Below are 17,056 nucleotides of genomic sequence, written 5' to 3'. Positions count from 1 at the left end.
CTTGAATGATTGGTGTGTTTCTATAATTTGTGTTTTGTATTGTTCTGGTTTAACACTGCCTTTGCCGGTCCCAAGCCCGAATGTGAAAATGTGGAGGGAGCTGCAGTTATCTTCTTTGTATTGTTTGTATTACACACAGTTTGCATTACCTTCTTTGTCGTTACTATCCTGATTGAACATAATGTGATAGCATCTGATGAAGCTTTGAAATGCATCCTTCCTTGCTATGAAAAATCTAGGCATGCCAGGAACTTCGTGATTCCTCTCTCAAGCTGTATGAGGTCATTGTTTTTTCCAAATAATATGAGGTCAATGTTTACTAACGATAATACCGAAGGGAAGCGAATGTTCGATTGTTCTGGGTGGTGTATGGAAATGCAGTGCTATCTGTTCGGCTGTATACAAATTTTCTGACCATAGAATTCGTCTCGTGTCCTAAATTAATCCTACTAGTTCTAAATCTTGTCAGTGTGGATGTTCTTTTTTCTGCTAATGTATATTGTCAAGTAAAAACGTCAGTTGTTTCTTCCAAGCAACTGGGCGCTGCTAGCTAAGGCAAGTTGAGTGACTGATGTCCTGAACACTATAGAACTGACGATAGTTCTATACTGATCTTGTGTGAACGTGCTCTGCGCCCTCGGATGCATCACACGGATCTTGGCGCCAGGATCGCCATGTGAAGCGTAGAAATTGTTTGCGCTAACTGTCGGCTGAACGACTCGCGCTCCTCCCCGCAGGTAATTCTTTTTTTTTTACGGGTGCCCTGCAGGTAATTCAATATGGTTTTTTTGTTTGCGCTGGCGATTCGAGCGTCTTTGACCGCTCGGAGTCAAGTTCATTGGCTCTAGCATTGGGCTAAGGCGTATACTGCTCTGCCACCCCCTCTACTCTGTTTTCTGTAGGGTTCATTCCCCCGTGGGGTTCGATGGATGTTAAGCAGTTGACATGGCGGCGACGATAACCAGAGGTTGTCGACATGGCATCGCAATTGCTATCGTCGCGGTGGTGATTTGTGGTGTCAGGATAGGGTTACCAAGATGTTGGAGTTGTCGCGATGGGAAGGGCCGTAGTGTGCTTGGGATTAAGTGCGGCGAGCGTCGTGGCCACAACCGCAATAGGGCCATGGGCATTGGCGCGGTTGATTTTTGCGATTTTGTTGGGGCTGTGAAGGGTTCGGGTTTTTGCGATTTTCTTTGTTTCTTAATTCTTTCTTCTCTTTTCCAGGCTGCAGCCCAACCACTTTCTAATTCTATTTCTTTCCTGCTTCCCTTCCATCCTTACGGGCCTGTCCCTTCCATCCTTACGGGCCTGCAGTCCAGCGCGCGACTGTTTTCCTTCTCTTTCTCTGCCTTTGTACGCTCTCACTTAAATTGCAGAGGCTATATCTCGCTTATAGCGAATCTTCCTTCGGTCTTGCCTGAAGCGCGTCTATAGTTTCGGGCCGGCCCATTTCGCACTAAAATAAATACACTAGAGAAAAAGGGCCCCGCAGGAATCAATCCCACGACGTCCTAGCTGTAGCGTTGCGCTGCTAGCCACATGTCCACCATCGGGTTCATGTCTAATTAGAAGGTCACAACCTTTGTTAAAGAAAAATCGTTGGGATTTTTTTGTTTTAATTAGAAGGTCACAACCTTTATTTTCTCCACTTTTTTTTTCTTTCTCATTTTTCATTTGTTTTCTTTTGATTTATCTCAGGTTCTTATTGTTTTTCTATACACATTTTCGGTATATATCTAATACACATTTTTTAATATACATGTTTAATATTTTTCAAGTATAAGATTAAGATTTATTGATTAACATTTACTGAATACATGGTCAATATTTTTTTAATATACAATTAACAATTTTCAAATGCTTGCTTCAAATTTTTTAAATAACCGATAACAATGCTTAATACAGGGTCAACATTTTATATGTACACATTTTACGCTTTCTTTTTTCAAATCCTTGATTAACAATTTTGAAATACAAGTTTAACATTTTTTCAATATATGGTCAACATTTTTACTATATACATTCAACATTTTTTGAAATGCTTGATTTTTATGTACACATTAAACATTTTTTGAACATATGGTCAATATTTTTTATACGCTTGATTAAAATTTTTGTATACACATTTTCAAATTTCTAAATGGCTGTTTAACATTTTTTAAATATTTGTTTTCAAAACATTCAAATGTTTGATTAATATTTTTAAAATGCATGATAAACTTTTATATTTTTTATACATTTTTAGTATACATGAGAAAAGATTTCTCTTTGTACATTTAACATTTTTCAAATGCTTGCTTAGCATTTTTTAAATGTTTTATGAACAATATATATATGGAAAATGAAAACAATAACAAAAATGAAAAACATGGAAAAAGAGGCAGTGGCCTCCCGTGCACTGGGCCGACCCATGCGCTCGCTCGACTTCATCGACTCGCCGTGCCCTACTTACATAAGGGAAACATGCATCCATATGATAGAAATCCCTCCTATTAGTCCCTTTAATTCGAGTAAATAGCATAAAACTACTATAGTTCGGGCTAAGGTTCCAAAAAACTACTGCTTTTATTTTTTCGCTGATAACTACCAACTTTGTTGCCAGCTGTTTCAAAACCCCTAAATGACCAAGTGCTTTAAAATTGATCGCGATTATGACAAGGATGGCCCACTCGTCAGAGATGACGTGGCTTAAAATGTCAACACCGTTATCTCTTCTACTCACCCCGTATTCTTCTTCATCTATCTCTCTTTCTTCCTCCCGCCGCTCGTCGCCAACCATGGAGGACCATTGAATATATGGTCAATATTTTTTCTGTACACGTTTAACAATTTTCATATGCTTGATTAAAATTTTGCAAAGACAAGTTTAATTTTTTAATACATGCTCAACATTTTTGTATACACATCTAACAATTTCTAAATGCTTGTCTAACATTTTTAAATACTTGTTTTTCAAAAAATTCAAATGCTTGGATTAATATTTTTTAAATACATGATTGATTTTTTTACACATGTTATATTTCTTTGTATACATTTTTAGTATACATTAGAAACTTTTTCGCTATGTACATTTAACATTTTTCAAATGCTTGCTTAGCATTTTTTAATGTTTTATGTAAAATATTTTTAATATATTTATTTGGAATATTCGTAAGTACATACATTTCTCGTTTTTCATTGATTTTCTTTTGTTGTTTCTCAGGTTCGCATTGTTTTTCTATACACATTTTTGGTATATATCCAATAAAATTTATTCTAATATACATGTTTAATATTTTTCAAGAACAAGATTAAGATTTATTGAATACATGGTCAACATTTTTTTCAAATATACAGTTAGCAATTTTTAAATGCTTGATTAACATTTTATAAATACCCCGTACCATTTTTTAATAATCAACGTTTTTTATGTTCACATATTACACTTTCTTTTTTCAAATCCTTGATTAAATATTTTGAAATACAAGTTTAACATTTTTTCAATACATGGTCAACACTTTAACTATATGCTTGATTAATATTTTTTCAAATGCTTGATTAACATTTGTTCAAATGCTTGATTAATATTTTTTGAATATATGGTCAATATTTTTTCTGTACACATTTAACATTTTTCATATGCTTGATTAAAATTTTGGAAAGACAAGTTTAAAAGTTTTTTAATACATGGTCAACATTTTTGTATACACATTTAACAATTTCTAAATGTTTGTCTAACACATTTTAAATACTTGTTTTTCAGAAAATTCATATGGTTGGATGAATATTTTTTAAATACATGATCAATTTTTTTACACATGTTATATTTTTTTGTATACATTTTTAGTATAACATTAGAAACTTTTTCTCTATGTACATTTAACATTTTTCAAATGCTTGCTTAGCATTATTTTAATGTTTTATGTAAAATATTTTTAGTATATTTAGTTAGAATATTCATAAGTATAAACGAAAGTAAAAAAATGAAAAACATGAAAAACATGAAAAAAAAGAGGCAGCGGCCTCCCGCGCACTGGGCCAGCCCATACGATCGGGCGGCTTCATCGAGTCGGAAGGTTACCTCGCTGTAAGTGAGTTATAGCCATGGCCTACTTAGATATAAGGGACATCCATATGATGAAAACCCCTCTTTACTTAAACAAGGGAAACATACATCCATATGATGGAAACCCCTCCTATTACTCCCTTTAATTCGAGTAAATAGTATAAAACTACTACAGTTTGGGCTAGGTTTTCAAAAAACTACTGGTTTTATATTTTCGCTGATAACTACCAACTTTGGGGTCGACTGTTTCAAAACCCCAAATGACCGAGTGCTTTAAAATTGATCGTGATTATGACAAGGATGGCCCACTCGTCGGAGCTAACGTGGCATAAAATGTCAACACCGTTATCTCTCTTACTCACCCTGTCTTCTTCCTCTATCTCTCTTTCTGCCTCTCGCCGCTTGCCCCCAGCCATGGAGGACCTCGGGCTCGACGCGCATGCTTGCCACCTTGGTCGGTCGACCGGTCGCAGAGAGCGACGCCGCCGGCGGGCAGCCCGCCTTCCCCCTCTCTCGGCAGAATGACCATGTCCAGGGAAGCATCCTACCCAAGTTAGGTGACCTTTGCTGGTTGCTATAGATGGACAGGGCCAAGGGAACATCGCACACAGAGCTACGCATGATGGTGCTCGTGCGCCACCACCTGCTGCTATCCTCGGCTCCTCACCACCCCTGGTGTGGCCGCTCGTCGCCGCCAACTATTGTGCCCACCGGCCACTCGCTGCCCCTGCTTTGAGAGTATGAGGCTATGTAGGGAGCCGCTGCGTGCTAGTGGCCGCACCAATGGGGAGCCGCCACATGCTGCTGGACATGAGCCGTATGAGGCCCTGCTGCTGACCGCGCACCCCTAGTTAATGTCTTGGAGCTCAGCCTCTTCAGGTCACCGGCTGGGGAGGGAATGGAGGGGAGTGGGCGGTGATTCTACTAGGGAGAGGACGGCGGCCGGTTGCGGGAGAGAGGTCGAGCTGGATCAGCCTAGGGACCTGATTTACAAGGACTTGGTTGCTTTTTTAAGGAAATTACAGGGTCCTGATTGATTTTTTTGAAAAATATAGGTACTCAATTACTTTTTATAAATATTTGGGCCCCACCCATCATAACCAATGAATGGTCAACCTAACGGTGTTGACTTGTACGCAATGTGGACCTGACGGGTGGGCCACATGTGTCAAACAAACGGTTTAAAATTTAAACACTCAGTCGTTTGGGTTTTTTAAAACAGCGGACCTCAAAGTTGGTAGTTATTAGCAAAAAAATATATAAACCAATAGCTTTTTGGAACCTTAGTGTATCTTTTTATTGATAGCAGATGAGAGAATGAGTACAAATGAGATAGGACACATGCACGAACACAAGGCATGAAGACGGTGCCCAAAATAGTAAAGAAGAGAGACAAGGTGCTTGGCCCGTACAAGCAAAAGACACAGCTAAGCCCACTAACTAGAGAGGCGGTCCAAACCAACGTAACCACGAATCAAACACCGGGGACGCCCCGAGCATCAGGGGAAACCCTAGATCGGACGGCGATGGTGCCACAGCGTTTTCCTTCTAATGTAGGAAATCATGTGGTCACTAATTATTACTGAAAACTTATTAGCACTATATATTTTTCCCGTCGCAGTTTACACCGTCTGATGCGTCAGGTAATAAGAGTACTTTCAGACTTGCAACCCCGGCCCTCGATCATCTCGACTATTCCCAGGCCACAGCTCTTGCTCTCGTACCCTACGTCTGCACTGCACATGTGCCCTGCTCCAGCACGCGGCTACTACTATACCCGTCTCCTCCGGGCTCCGGCCAGTTCTGCTGGCAGGTCGCTGCCAATGCATCTTGGCTTTGCACAGTTGCTCAATGGTGACACGCCAAAGACTCGGCAGTTCAATATATATATTCAGCTCATATAGCCAAGACTCGGCAGGCAGGTCGCGCTGCTGCACTCTCTTCAGTTCATATACCACAAACAACTGATATAGCTCCTGTATGTGATGCACCAACTGTAGCAAGGGTTGCAACAACTACTGTGAGGTAAACTGCTATTTGAACTACAAGACACGTATGTAGAGGAAAACCAGCTTAGCACGTCTTCCTCTTCTAAGAAGGTGGCAGCTGATGTGACCAAGAAAGAGTACTCACCAAGCGAAAGAGAGCAAAAAAAAAAAAATCATACTTCTCTACTCCTAATGGAGCAGTTGGTAGTCTCGCTTTCAGGTTTTTTTCGTCCCACCACTTTCGTCCGGTTTTTTTCGTAGGTTAACCGTCGTAGATTTTTTTCGTCGCCTCTCCCACTTCATCGATTTATTTTCACTTCACCCTCTCACACAACGAAAAAAACTGAACGGATCAGAACTTTCCATACTGACATAAATTATTTAGTAATGTCTTTATGTAAAAGAATCAATCACAATCAATCTCTAAAGATCAAATCTAAATTAATTAATCTTCATAACGTTTGTTTCCTTCCGAATCACGTCCATAACTTTTCTTCCTTGTTTGGGCAGAAACTGTTTGGTAGCAGAGATTAGGAAGCTTCCTATGAGTGTAGTAATAGGAAGTATTCTTTTCTTGATGATTCGTTTCCATGCATGATGATAGTAAATTAGGCCAACATTCACCACTATTTATCAACGTCATCAAATCGTATCCATTCCTACCAGTTTTAAGGAAATCTGCTCGCTATGTCTTTTTTAAGGGGATCCGCTCGCTAAGTCGTCGTCGCAGATTATTTTCACAAGCAATTTCTCTAAAAAAAGGCATGGGTATTGGTAGTTGAACGCCCGCTAGGTTTTCCGCCTGTCCCATCCTCGCGCTGTGCCGCCGCCACCCGCCGAATTTCCAGCCACCCGAGCCCGTTAACTTCGCCAGCCATCGGGTCGACTGCCCCCGCCCCAAACCCCCATCCCCGAGCACTAGCTATCACCGCGTTGCCGCCCCAAGCTCTACGCCACCGGGAACGAATCAAGCGCCGTCCCGACACCGCCGTCGCCAGCCCAGCACCTCCAGCCTTGCATGGACAGCAATGTGCAGTCTCCCTTGCTGCCTCACCTTCTGCCAGCGCATGCAGCGGCGGGGTTGGACGCGTGCGTGCTTGCTAGCTTGCTCTCCGTGCGTACGTACTTGCTCTGCGTGCGTCGCACCGGCCAATGCGCATGATGCGTGTGTGCTTGCTTTTCTGTATGTGTATGCCAGCGTGATGCATGTGTGCGTTGCTGTGTGTGTATGATATAGATGGCCCGAGTGTGTGCATGCTGTGCTCTGCTCTCTGCTGATCTATGTGTTGGTGCTCCTGCTATATGTTCATGCCATACAAATGAAATTTCTGTTAATCTTCTGACATGTTGAGTTGGTTCTCTCTGTCTTCTGAGGGGGTGAATGCAAAGCAGTCTATTAAGCCAGGCACTATTGCTGAGCTAAATCGACAAAAAAATATTGGTAGCCATAGTTGTAGTTTAAGTAGTAGCGAGTTGTCTGATATGTATAAAGAGCCCGTTGCAACTGAGCCCGTTGCTAAATTGACAAAAAAGTCGCCAGTGTCACTTGATATGTATGAGAATATTAAATGTATTATTAACATGATTAATACTGAACTCTTAAAGTTAATGTGGCCCCGTTGCAACGCACGGGCGTTCTTCTAGTATGTATGAATTTACATTCTTTGGATTCTATATGCGTGCATGGCACATGCCTTTTACTAGTTTATTAAATGTGTGAGATGCATGCCAACATCTCGCATAATTAAAATGTGTTTAACCGCCTGAGTATCGCAGACAGTATGCCTACACAATCGTCCATGCAACCTGTCCGCATGATATCACACACGTTTGTTCTCTAGTGGGCGACCCACAAACCATCACACGTAATTTATAAAGTAGGCGATTCCTTCGTCACACACAGAGGATGCAATACGAGGGGCTTAATAATACTCCCCATCTCGAATTACTTGCTTGTATCTAGACACATTTTAATGTTAGATACATGATTTAAATAAATTTAAGACAAGTAATTTGAGACGGAGGTAATATGACTTTGCACCGATAGGGATGCACACGGCTACAACCAATTGGTGCCGGACAAGTGGATTTGCGAAGCGATGCTTGCAGCAACAACGACAATGACGAGAACAACACGACAGTGATCTATGGTACTGTGCGGTATTTGGTCGACGTCAAGGTCAGTGTCCCCAGTGAGAAAGAAGAGAGAGTCTGAACTAGAAGTTGTGGGGCCATGCAAAGGGAAATACTACCAATGACGCCAAACGACTCCCCCTGTCCTATAATATACATATATTCTGTATATGCTAGTGTCAAAAACGCTTTTTATATTATAGAACGGAGGTAGTAGTAACTACGAACTGATGTTACTTGATGCAATGCGGTGTCGATGCCTCGTAGGTGGCCAAACAATGGCCTAGTCCAAGTCTTCTGCCCAAGACCAGCCACAAAACATTCCTGTACGCCCAGGGGAAATGGAATTTCCTTTGCCGTATCAACCGGTGCAGTGTTCGCAGCGTATGGACCACGATTCCACGGGCGGGCAGGGTCCAGGCCCTAGTACAGTTTTTTCGTCAGTACAGTTTTTTCATGATGCCACGTCGTAAAAGATGAGAGTTCCTGACCACGGCCTTGCTTTCCTCCAAACACAAAAACAAAAGCTTCACAGCCTTGCGATTGCGATAAAACCACACTGTTCTCGCTCGGCTCAGGCCTCACGCGCGAACATGAGGGTCTTCGGGCTCCTCGCTTTCGCCGGCTGCGCGGCGCTGCTCGCGGGTGCCGGCGGGCAGCAGGAGGCCGGCGTGCCGTCGATCATCACCCGGGAGAAGTTCGACGCCATGCTGAGCAACCGCAGCAAAGGCAGCTGCGAGGGCGGCGCGTTCTACACCTACGACGCGTTCGTCAAGGCCGCGAGCAACTTCCCTGCCTTCGGCAACACCGGCGACGACAAGACCCGCAGACGGGAGCTCGCCGCCTTCTTTGGGCAGACCTCCCACGAAACCGTTGGTATGATGTGAGATGACGCTTATGCTTTCACTATTCCCTCCGATTTATTTCAATTGTCTTTGAGTTAGGACAACTTTATACTAAAATTGGACTAAGGGGCTGTTTGGTTTGACCTGAGCACCAGCACCTGTTTGGATCAGTGCCATTTAATTGGCTTGCCCCAGGCTCATTTACTTCCCCCGTTCATTCTGCGTCCAATTTATTGGCGAGTTCGTGGCGGCCGATTCCTCCGCCAACTTTTTGGCGAGCCAATGGTTGGCGTGGCCGTCACAGGCACAAACCAAACGTACCCTAACTCAGCAACAATTAATATGGATCAAGGGGTGTAACGTGCTATCAGGCTATGACCTCAGGTTACTGCTTTGTGAAAGAGCAAAATCCAGTGATCACGCGCTACTACGGATGAGGCCCAGTACAGCTGACCTAGTAAGAAACATGAAACAGGCTTTTGCCCCGCTTTTATATACTCCCTCCGGTCCTTTTGCCTCTGCATATTAGGTTTGTTCGAAGTCAATCTCATCCAACTTTGACCAAGTTTATATAAAAAATTATAGACATTCACATAACAACACCAATATCATTAGATTCATCTTGGAATATATTTTCATATTATATTTATTAGATATTATAGATGCTAATAATTTCTAATATAAATTTGGTCAAACTTAGCAAAGTTTGACTTTCGGCAAATTCAATGTGCAGAGTAAAAAGGACTGGAGGGAGTACATATATTTTAATAATATGACAGGAGGTGTACATCATATCGTTTCTCTATTCTTTTCTGGACATGAATCTAGTGTGAGTTTCATATTAATAAATAGGTGTGGCTAGATCTTAGTTGATTGAGACATAAACAAGTCTCAGTCAAGTAACACAAATATAAAAAGAAGATAGAAAAATTAGAAAAGAAAATTTGCATGGATTTTCACGTAAGATATCACAAACATAATTGATTCTCAGTCGACTGAGATTTAGCAATCCTAGCAATTACATAGTTCATTGTCACAGCGACTTCAACTACCGACAAGCCGGGGAGGCGTTGGGGCTAGACCTCCTAGACAACCCGGACCTGGTGTCCACGAACCCCGTCGTGGCGTTCAAGACGGCAATCTGGTGGTGGATGACGCCCCAGGCGCCCAAACCATCGTGTCACGCCGTGATGACCGATGGCTGGACGCCTTCTGCCCAAGATATCGACGCCGGGATGCTCCCCGGCTACGGCATGACCACCAACATCTTCAACGGCTCGGCGGAGTGCGGCAAGGGCTACCGGACGCCGCCGGCCAAGGACCGGGCCCGCTACTACAAGATGTACTGCAACATGCTCAAAGTTGAGTACGGTGAAAATTACGGGTGCGGGCACCAAAACTTAACAAAGACGTTGTTGCCTCACGGAGGTTAGTGTTCACTTCCGTGTTAGTCTGGTCACATGTTGCGCGCATTTGAATTGAACCAGCGAGACGCATGCTAATCCAGTGTCATTCTGCTTGGAATTCTTTCACAGAATCTTCGCCTCCTCGGAACAGAACCGGGCTTCTGGTCGGCATCTCTGTAGGTTCTACGTTGTTTTTGCTCGTTTTCGTCACTTTGATCTGTCTCCTCCTACGGCGAAACCGGGCGAAAAACCATCACCGAGCAACGGAGCAAGGGCTATCAGAGGCCGGCTTCTTTGATGACAATCAGAGCATGGAAGAAGACTTCGAGAAAGGAACCGCGCCCAAGCGGTTTTGCTACAGCGACTTGGCCATGGCCACCGACAACTTTTCCGATGATAAGAAGCTCGGGCAAGGGGGCTTCGGCTCGGTGTACAAAGGATTCCTCAAGGAACTGGACCTTCACGTGGCCATCAAAAGAGTCTCCAAGGGCTCCAAGCAAGGGAGGAAGGAGTATGCCTCTGAGGTGAGGGTCATAAGCCGGCTTCGCCACAAGAACCTCGTGCAGCTTATCGGCTGGTGCCATGGAGGCCGTGAGTTGCTCCTCGTCTACGAGTTGATGCCCAACGGCAGCCTCGACAGGCATCTCTACTCTGCCAATAATGCCATTCTTCCCTGGTCAGTTAGGTACGCCCACCAGAGAAGAAGCACCTCACTCTGCATATTACTACTCACTTCATTTTTATTTACTCTGCATATTAAAGTTGATTGAAGTCAAACTTCATAAAGTTTGACTAAGTTTATAGTAAACAATATAAATATTTACCGTAACAAATCTATATGATGTGAAAGTACACTCAATAATGAATCTAATGGTATTAATTTGTTAAATATTTTTGTCTATAAATTTTGTCGAAGTTTATAAAACTTGACTTTGATCAAAACTAGTACATGGAGTAAATAAAAAAGAAGGGAGTGTCAAATTGCTTCATTAGCCCTCATCAGATGATGATTAATGTTGGATATGTTTCTATCTTCAGGCACGAGATTGTGCTCGGGTTAGGATCCGCGCTTCTCTACCTACATCAGGAGTGGGAGCAGTGCGTCCTACATAGGGACATCAAGCCAAGCAACATCATGCTGGATGCGTCCTTCAACACCAAGCTCGGCGACTTCGGTCTCGCCAGGCTGGTCGAACACGGCCGAGGTTCGCTCACCACGGCGCATGCCGGCACAATGGGATACATGGATCCAGAATGCATGATCACTGGCAGGGCCAACACCGAGTCTGATACGGCCACGACAAATGTCAGTGTTTTTGATGTTCATGAAATATTTCCGCAAGTCGATGTTTTAGAGGCCAGAGAAGTGTGCATACCAAGATATATTAGCTTTGATGAGAAGTATGAGTTTGAGGAGCAGCTAAGTAACGTGACATGCATGCGTGCTAATATGCTAGTAGAATTGAGGGCCATCTATTTTGCATTGAAATCTGGGGCAGTTGGAGTACCAGATTATGCCAGGGAGAAAGGTAATCTAGAAAGAGAATTGTTTTCCTTGGGCCTAGTAAACATGCATGTACTTCAAAGAGCACATATACGCGTGCACAAGGAAAGAGATGATACGCTACAAGCCCGTACATGTGCTAGTGCACGAGGAGTTAAAGTCTATTATTTTTTCATGTTTCCACGTCCACCAGAAAACAGATCAAAAGCCATGAAGTTGCTACCTCGGGAGTTGTTGTGTTTGTGCGCTAGTGGCTGGGGGCCTCCTGTTGTTAACACCTATCCAGCGGTGCTCCAAATTAAAGGGAAAGATTATTTTATATGTAGAGTCAGTTTTGTTTAGTCCAATTTTTAAGTTGAAATCTTGCCGAGATGTAAAAGGCAAAAAGGCAAGATTAAAGATAGAGTCCAAATTAGAGTCCTCGTTTATTTAACCGAACAGGTACGGCCAACTTGAGGGCCAAGAGTAAGATAAGTTTGTACGGATATAAAAGCCATGCGTGGGATAGCTGTAAAGGCAGGTTATATTTTGATAATAAACACGATGTGTTTTTAGGGGTAAATACCCGTATCGAGTTTTGGCGGAAACTGTCTAAAAATCCCTAAGTTTTGGGGGAACGCTTTAGAAAACCTCTGTGTTGCGATTTCTCTGAGGAAATTGTTTTGCGCGTGAGTACTGTCGTCGAGATTGGTTTTCTCGTGCTGAGCCGCAAGGTTCAAACCCTCTATTTCGTGTACATGCGTGCGCGGGCGAGAGGTTGCTACTGCTGAAGGAGGAGTGTCGTGAAAGATCGGGCCATAACAAAAGATCGGATCTCGCCACGAGGTTCGGTCTATATCAGGTGGTATTCAGAGCATCAGGTTGTTCGCGACACTATGGAGAAGATGTCGAGCGCATCTTTATTCAGTAAGTTAAGTTATGGATTTCAGTTGGAGGAGGAAGGCCGCTGGACTGGGCTTTTTCACACCCGTGTGGTAGTGAGAGAGAGATCATGTGCTATGACGATCGATCACATGAATTTGATCAACGCAGCAAGCATGGAGATGATGGAGAAGCTACAGATACCAATAACAGCACATCCAAAACCATACTTGTTCCGTTGGGGTCATGAAGACTCACTGTTATGCACCAAGCTAAGGTACCGTTTTTGTTGGGAAAATTCTTTTGCGAGGTTTTGTGCGATGTGATTCCGGTGCCGATGGTTTCGTGCCACTTGTTGTTGGGTGAGCCATGGTACAAAGAGCATGATGTTGTGTATGATTGTCACATGTCACACACACACATATACTGTCAAGAAGGGTTAAAGGTGCAATCTTGTGCCCATGGATGAGGAGCGCTTCATTACATGGAGGAAAGAATATCTTGAGAGGATAAAAGAGGAGGAAGAAGCAAACAGGAAGAAGGATGAAGCTACTGATATTTCATGTGTCGTTGATCGTTCTAGAGATAAAAAATATTATTAAAGAGGAAGACTCAAAACCGAGGACGGTTTTGCTTCAAGGGGGAGAAGATGATACGGCCACGACAAATGTCAGTGTTTTTGATGTTCATGAAATATTTCCGCAAGTCGATGTCTCAGAGGCCAGAGAAGTGTGCATACCAAGATATATTAGCTTTGATGAGAAGTATGAGTTTGAGGAGCAGCTAAGTAACGTGACATGCATGCGTGCTAATATGCTAGTAGAATTGAGGGCCAGCTATTTTGCATCGGAATCTGGGGCAGTTGGAGTACCAGATTATGCCAGGGAGAAAGGTAATCTAGAAAGAGAATTGTTTTCCTTGGGCCTAGTAAACATGCATGCACTTCAAAGAGCACATATACGTGTGGACAAGGAAAGAGATGATACGCTACAAGCCCGTACATGTGCTAGTGCGCGAGGAGTTAAAGTCTATTATTTTTTCATGTTTCCACGTCCACCAGAAAACAGATCAAAAGCCATGAAGTTGCTACCTCGGGAGCTGTTGTGTTTGTGCGCTAGTGGCTGGGGGCCTCCTGTTGTTAACACGTATCCAGCGGTGCTCCAAATTAAAGGGAAAGGTTATTTTATATGTAGAGTCAGTTTTGTTTAGTCCAATTTTTAAGTTGAAATCTTGCCGAGATGTAAAAGGCAAGATTAAAGATAGAGTCCAAATTAGAGTCCTCGTTTATTTAACCGAACAGGTACGGCCAACTTGAGGGCCAAGAGTAAGATAAGTTTGTACGGATATAAAAGCCATGCGTGGGATAGCTGTAAAGGCAGGTTATATTTTGATAATAAACACGATGTGTTTTTAGGGGTAAATACCCGTATCGAGTTTTGGCGGAAACTGTCTAAAAATCCCTAAGTTTTGGGGGAACCTTTAGAAAACCTCTGTGTTGCGATTTCTCTGTGAGGAAATTGTTTTGCGCGTGAGTACTGTCGTTGAGATTGGTTTTCTCGTGCTGCGCCGCAAGGTTTAAACCCTCTACTTCGTGTACATTGCGTGCGCGGGCGAGAGGTTGCTACTGCTGAAGGAGGAGTGTCATGAAAGATCGGGCCGTAACAAAAGATCGGATCTCGCCACGAGGTTCGGTCTATATCAGGTGGTATTCAGAGCATCAGGTTGTTCGCGTCACTATGGAGAAGATGACAAGCGCATCTTTATTCAGTAAGTTAAGTTATGGATTTCAGTTGGAGGAGGAAGGCCGCTGGACTGGGCTTTTTCACACCCATGTGGTAGTGAGAGAGAGATCATGTGCTATGACGATCGATCACATGAATTTGATCAACGCAACAAGCATGGAGATGGTGGAGAAGCTGGAGATACCAATAACAGCACATCCAAAACCATACTTGTTCTGTTGGGGTCATGAAGACTCACTGTTATGCACCAAGCTAAGGTACCGTTTTTGTTGGGAAAATTCTTTTGCGAGGTTTTGTGCGATGTGATTCCGGTGCCGATGGTTTCGTGCCACTTGTTGTTGGGTGAGCCATGGTACAAAGAGCATGATGTTGTGTATGATTGTCACACACACATATACTGTCAAGAAGGGTAAAAGGTGCAATCTTATGCCCATGGATGAGGAGCGCTTCATTACATGGAGGAAAGAACATCTTGAGAGGATAAAAGAGGAGGAAGAAGCAAACAGGAAGAAGGATGAAGCTACTGATATTTCATGTGTCGCTGATCATTCTAGAGATAAAAATATTATTAAAGAGGAAGACTCAAAACCAAGGACGGTTTTTCTTCAAGGAGGAGAAGATGATACGGCCACAACAAATGTCAGTGTTTTTGATGTTCATGAAATATTTCCGCAAGTCGATGTTTTAGAGGCCAGAGAAGTGTGCATACCAAGATATATTAGCTTTGATGAGAAGTATGAGTTTGAGGAGCAGCTAGGTAACGTGACATGCATGCGTGCTAATATGCTAGTAGAATTGAGGGCCATCTATTTTGCATCGAAATCTGGGGCAGTTGGAGTACCAGATTATGCCAGGGAGAAAGGTAATCTAGAAAGAGAATTGTTTTCCTTGGGCCTAGTAAACATGCATGCTCTTCAAAGAGCACATATACGTGTGCATAAGGAAAGAGATGATACGCTACAAGCCCGTACATGTGCTAGTGCACGAGGAGTTAAAGTCTATTATTTTTTCATGTTTCCACGTCCACCAGAAAACAGATCAAAAGCCATGAAGTTGCTACCTCGGGAGCTGTTGTGTTTGTGCGCTAGTGGCTGGGGCCTCCTGTTGTTAACACGTATCCAGCGGTGCTCCAAATTAAAGGGAAAGATTATTTTATATGTAGAGTCAGTTTTGTTTAGTCCAATTTTTAAGTTGAAATCTTGCCGAGATGTAAAAGGCAAGATTAAAGATAGAGTCCAAATTAGAGTCCTCGTTTGTTTAACCAAACAGATAAGGGTATGGCCAACTTGAGGGCCAAGAGTAAGATAAGTTTGTACGGATATAAAAGCCATGCGTGGGATAGCTGTAAAGGCAGGTTATATTTTGATAATAAACATGGTGTGTTTTTAGGGGTAAATACCCGTATCGAGTTTTGGGGGAAGCTGTCTAAAAATCCCTAAGTTTTGGGGGAACCTTTAGAAAACCTCTATGTTGTGATTTCTCTGTGAGGAAATTGTTTTGCGCGTGAGTACTGTCGTTGAGATTGGTTTTCTCGCGCTGGGCCGCAAGGTTTAAACCCTCTAATTCGTGTACATTGCATGCGCGGGCGAAAAGTTGCTACTGCTGAAGGAGGAATGTCGTGAAATATCGGGCCGTAACAAAAGATCGGATCTCGCCACAAGGTTCGATCTATATCAAAGTCAGATGTTTACAGCTTCGACGTTGTCCTCTTTGAGATCGCCTGCGGCAGACGGCCCGTGGTGGTGGTTCAGCAAGAAGAAGAACAAGAAGATGATGATGTGGTCCACCTGGCTCAGTGGGTCTGGAGCTCGTATGGAAGAGGGAAGATTTTGGACGCCGCCGACACACGGCTAGGAGGAGAATTCGACGCCCGGGAGATGGAGTGCGTGCTGATCGTCGGGCTTTGGTGTGCTCAGCTCGATCTGAAGCTGAGACCGTCTATCAGGCAGTCTCTCAATGTGCTGCGGTTTGAGGCGCCCCTGCCTTCCCTCCCCTCAAGGATGCCGGCTGCAAGCTACAGCCTGGGGTCAGTGGTATAGAGAGCTGCAGATCTGAGTAAAATGCACCAGTGATCATTGAACTTGTTGTGTACACTCGCTTTGGTCACTGTACTTAAGAATACGGTCAATAAATTAACCGATGGGAATCGAACCGTAAATTTCACGCTAATAGGCCAGCGGGCTAACCAGTTATGTCTGTCCGAGGTTTGGTATAAATGAGGAAGACAACTTGTACCGTTGTTTCCATTCACGTGACAGTCATTGGGATTTACTCCTTAATCGTCACAGAGCATACACCATATTGTCACAAGTCACAGAGCAAACGCACTTTAGCTATATGTCAACCAGCTGAAAAATGTATTTGGGTCAGTCGATTTTTAAACCATCGATCTCTGTCTCAAGATTCGCGCTCCTTGTTTATTTTCTGTTGTGTGTGTTGTCATGCTTTGGGCTGAAATTTTTGGCTGACCACAGGTCAGTCGATTCATTATCGGGCTAAAGCCCATTTCGTGTCTCCTTCTATCGCCTCCAC

General features: G+C 43.3%; 1 pseudogene; it reads left to right on the top strand.

Annotated features, from left to right (window-relative positions):
- Window positions 1-8,688: 8,688 nt before the first annotated feature.
- LOC125524995 lies at window positions 8,689-12,290 on the top strand (annotated as a pseudogene).
- The last annotated feature ends 4,766 nt before the right edge of the window (window positions 12,291-17,056 follow it).

The sequence above is a fragment of the Triticum urartu genome, chromosome 7 (genome assembly GCF_003073215.2).
Source record: "Triticum urartu cultivar G1812 chromosome 7, Tu2.1, whole genome shotgun sequence".
Taxonomy (NCBI): domain Eukaryota; kingdom Viridiplantae; phylum Streptophyta; class Magnoliopsida; order Poales; family Poaceae; genus Triticum; species Triticum urartu.
This window is presented reverse-complemented; position numbering and strand designations above follow the sequence as displayed.